The following is a 4,877-nucleotide window of genomic DNA, read 5'->3' on the forward strand; positions in this document are numbered from 1 at the left end:
GGAAGGTATTAGCACCCTACAACGTTCGTCCAAAGGCAGTACCTTTAATTAAATTTGCAAAAGAGATGTGTTTATTTTAAATATTTATTTTTCCCAAAAGTAAGAACATAAATTGAACAAATATACTTTTGAGTGAAAAGGACCCGACAAGGATTAACCTTGGTCATACGTATTCTCATTAAAAATGAGAAATCAGGGCTACGTAATTCTTTATAAAATTGTTTGATTAAATGATTTAATTTTTGAAAGTTGTTTTTTGACATATTTGAAAAGGAATGTCGTGCGACGCGAGCGGCCAATTAGACATCAAACACATTTTTTTATAACTTATTTATTGATAAGAAAGAAAGTGTCATGCGAACGGTCAATTAGACACCAAAAACAATTTTTAATATTTTTGCATTTGAAAAGAAAGTGTCGTACCACTACAAAAAATCATGTATATTGTTACAATTTTAATATGACAGTTATTTAAAACCGTCGTATTTTACAATATAATACGATAATTGTAAGACTGTCACATTTTATATATAAAATACGACGTTTTTAACTGTCATTTTTTAAACTATCATATTTTATTAGTAAAAGATGACGTTTTTATTCGCCATTTTTTAATAAATGTCAATAGTTTTCTTTTTACTTTCCCTCTCACTTGTCATGTTTGGAATTTTTCAACTTTTAACATTGCCTCCACATTTTTCCCCTCCTCTCAAACCCTCCTTCTGACTCACCCAACCCTCCAGGATGCTTCTCTCCAAAACCTTGCATTTCCAAATTCACATTTTGGAGATTTTCACATTCAGTTCACTCTCACTTTCCTAAGACCACTCCTCCACTGCCACCACCGATACTGCCCCTTCCTCCACCTCACCCGCGTCGAAACCCTAAACATTGACTTATCTATATTAGTTTCTAACGAATATTATTTGGTTCTTATGAGCAGATGAATTGACAAACCCTAACCCCGTCGTCATCAGTGAGGAGATGAAGAGATCGGAGAAGGTGGAGGTTGGTGAAGGGAAAGAGGACGAGAAGGGTGGCGTTGGCAGGGGATTAGTGGATGGAGCCGAAGAGGGAGCGATCATCATTATCGTCAAATTGTTCTCCCTGTAGTCCCGAACGCCTCGCGACGGTGATAGCATGGATAGCGAGGTTGAGAAGCTAAATGAGATGGCGGAAAGGAAGGAGGGCTTGGATTCACAATTTTTCATGAAGGGGATCGTGGTGGGTTGTTAGTAGACATCGACACTGCTTTTTCTGGTGAGCTTCCCTCTCTATCGCTTATGAATTTATGAATTAGAAAGCACTTGTGAAGCAACGATGATACCAATTTATAATCAAGCCTTTTGGATAATCGTTTCAGTTTTGTTTTTCTTGTGCAGATAGGGAAAAGTTCTTCATTTTCATTTGCTTTGCTTGTGCTCTCATGACAGTAGAGGTAATAACAGAGGGTTGAATAATGGTGTTAGCTTTGTTCGTTAATTGGCTCTGGCTGTGCTCTCATGACAGAAATGTTGACTCATTAATTGTGTTTACTTACTACTGATTTGGTACATTAGAATGAGAAGAGATTGAGATCGATTTTCGACTTTGGCTCGTTAGAATGAGAAGCATTTGAGACTAGTTTTGGGTTTTGCATTGCTGTGATTTTAGCTTGGCAAAGGAATTCTTAGTTTAAGACAAAATGTTCCTTTCTTAAATTTTAAAATGGTTAATATTATTGACCCTCGTTCTGCAGAATGTGTTATATCAATAGTAGAAATGAAGAATGAAAGAGAAATTCTTTGCACCGGTTTCCTTTATAAAATTTCATGGGTTGAAGTCACAAGGGATCGTGCTTTAATAATGAGACTGCTGAAAACACGTAGAGGGACTTTGGCTCTAAATATCCTGGAGGTGAGAATTTTGTAATTCATTCAAATGTTGCAGTATTTATCATTCTTATTTACATTGTATTTACAATAAATCTGGTTATGTTTCCATTTGTATAGAACCCTAAACCAAGGTTTGCTTATAAGTGAAACATTTTGGACCTTTATTTATTGGATTTCTTCTAAATTATTATTAATAATAACATCAATGTGATTGCTTACTAATATTATGAAATGTCTTTGACAAAGACTTGATTTGCCTATTTAGAATAATTATAATCTATAACATGTCAAATGTCTTTTATGGGTTAACTTATATTATTTTCTTAAAGCATGTCAAATGACACTTGACCCATTAATCTAACAGAGCCAAACCTAACATTCATAACCCCTTTAGAATATTTAGAATATGGATCTGATCATAGTGTGGTATTATTATTACTTGGTTCATTGGATTGGACCAATCACATTAGATGGTTTACTTTCAAGTTTCCCTTTTCATTAATCTAATATGTTTTCAATCGAAAATCTGGTTGATTCATTTGTCTTCTCAAAACAGGTAAGGGACAAGGAGGAAAAAAAATCCAGAAGCATGTTCATCTATTTCCAAGGTTAGTTCATCATGTTCAAAATGTGTATTAAACATAAACAATTATTGTATTCATTTCCTAATGTTTGAGTGTGGTTGATGATACTTTATCAGAAAGATTAATAGAACTATGTTATTTGTGAAATTATGTCAAAAATTATTATCCTCATTCTTCCAATGTTTATCTCCTCCATTTATATCAGTTTCATAGTATATCATTTCAAGGTCTTATCCAAACTGTTATAAACAGTTAAATTATATAAAAATAAGTTAAGCAAATTGATATAGGAAAGATAAAAAATAGGAATGTTTAAAAATGCAGTTTTTTTGAGTTGGGTTTAGTTTTAATATTTGGAAGACCTGATACTCTTAGCTAAATAATGATAACTTTGATGGTGGGAAAGTGAATATATTCTTTTTATATACACACCATTCTTATAATTTGTTTTATACTCTTATCAATAGTTATATTTTAAAGGATTTAATATGTTAAATGTCGTAATTGTCTATACAGTTGTTCTACTTTTTTAGTCAAGTATGATGTTTAAGAAGATAAATACTTAAAACTTATAAAATACTTTTTTGACATTTATTTTATATTTGCGTTGAATGAATACTTTGATTAACTAATTATTTTAGTTAACTATTTTATTTAATTGTTTTGAGGATAGAACACCTTTTCCTTGTTTGAGGATAGAACATCTTTATTTAATTATTATGGCATTTAATTGTATGGATATCTTAATTTATTTGAATTTCACTTATTCATATGTAATTGTATTCTTTTTTCATTGTAGGTACCAAATGTTGGAAAGTGGTATGCCATCACCACACGATATATGAAGATCAAGTGGTGAGAGCAAAACAATTTAGAATTAGCATTGCAAGTTTTATAATTGTTTTATGAAATTTTAATGTTTTTTTTTGGATGATTGAATATTTTGTAATTTTGGTGTAATTATGTTATGTTGATAATAAAATAATTTAGTCTATTAATTTCTTTTTTTATAGTATTATAATTTTTATATATTTTAAATTATTATCAAAAATAAATTTTATTAAATTATGAAAGTATTGATGCAGGTGAAAAATAATAAATAATTAAATATTAAAATCGTGACAATTGATAATGACGTAATTTATCTAAAAATTAATTATAATAGTGACAATTAAAAATATCATAATATAATGATAATAATATTAGTTTTAAATGTCATTTTTTTATTGAATTTTGTTTTCTATTAAAAATATTACGTCAGCTTTAATTGACGTTATCTACCTCTTTAAATCGTCATTGTATACATAGTATAAAATGACGGTTGGTACGGCGGTTCATCTTAAACCGTTACATTATACTTTGTGACGACAAGAATTACGACATTTCTGGAAAACGTCGCTTAAGTAAATAACGATAGCTAAAAATGACGTAAAATACAAAAATAATTGTCGCTACTTACACATTTTTTTGTAGTGTACGATGCGAGCAATCGATTAGACACAAAAAAAAATTTATACTTTTATATTTTTAAAAGAACTGTCATGTGACACGAACGGTCAATTAGACACTAAAAGAAAGAATAAAGAAAATAAAGTTTTATTTTTATTTATTCTTATTTTTGAAAATTATTTTAATTTTTATTTCAATTTAAAATATTTTTATTATTTTTGAAAATGATGTGATTGAAATGTAAAATTTACTTAAAAAACGCAAAAACATGATACATAAAGAAAAACGCGGGATGCATAAAATAAACGCGGGGTGCATTAAAGTAAAACGCGAGGTGCATAAAGTAAAGTAAACACATTATATCTAAGAAGAAAATAAAGGAGTTGGGGTGCGTGTTTATTGAAAACGCAGGTACGTAAAGTAAACTAAAACTTAATGTAGGGGTGTGGGGTTATTACATTGGGGAGTGCATGAAGCAAATAAATAAGCAAAATCCAATATTAAAAGTAGGCGTGCATAAACTAAAATCTGGAGGTGTGTGAAGAAACAACTTAAATATGCTAACCTTAATTTAAACAGTGGTGCGTGAATGAATTATGGTGGTGCATGAAGTAAAAACTTAAACCATTTAACTTTAATAAAAGAAGAGGGGGTGCGTGAATGAACTGTGGTGGTGCATGAAGTAGAAACTTAAACCTGCTAACTTTAATAAAAGAAGACGGGGTGCGTGAATGAACTATGGTACTGCAAGAAGTAAAAACTTAAACCTGCTAACACTTCCGAGAATGACAATGTTCACCGCTGAATTTTATTTTCCAGTGGAAAATCCACTCCTTTCTATTTCTTTCTATTTCATTATTTAATTGATTTGCATTGTAGAAAAATAGAGAAGTGTTTTTGTGATATGAAATTGTTTCAATTGTTTTTACCGGCATATAATCAACAATCAAGAGCCTCAACTCAGAATACC

The 4,877-nt window shown here is 30.4% G+C and overlaps 1 long non-coding RNA gene across 1 annotated transcript; it reads left to right on the forward strand.

Annotated features, from left to right (window-relative positions):
* Positions 1-679: 679 nt before the first annotated feature.
* LOC114162382 (uncharacterized) lies at positions 680-3,456 on the forward strand. Its single transcript, XR_003599192.2, has 5 exons — positions 680-1,260; positions 1,383-1,438; positions 1,739-1,896; positions 2,431-2,482; positions 3,258-3,456. It is a non-coding gene; the product is annotated as an uncharacterized LOC114162382 (long non-coding RNA).
* Positions 3,457-4,877: the final 1,421 nt, after the last annotated feature.

This window comes from Vigna unguiculata, chromosome 9 (genome assembly GCF_037176805.1).
Source record: "Vigna unguiculata cultivar grain cowpea cultivar isolate G323 ecotype 2 chromosome 9, ASM3717680v1, whole genome shotgun sequence".
In the NCBI taxonomy this organism is placed as follows: domain Eukaryota; kingdom Viridiplantae; phylum Streptophyta; class Magnoliopsida; order Fabales; family Fabaceae; genus Vigna; species Vigna unguiculata.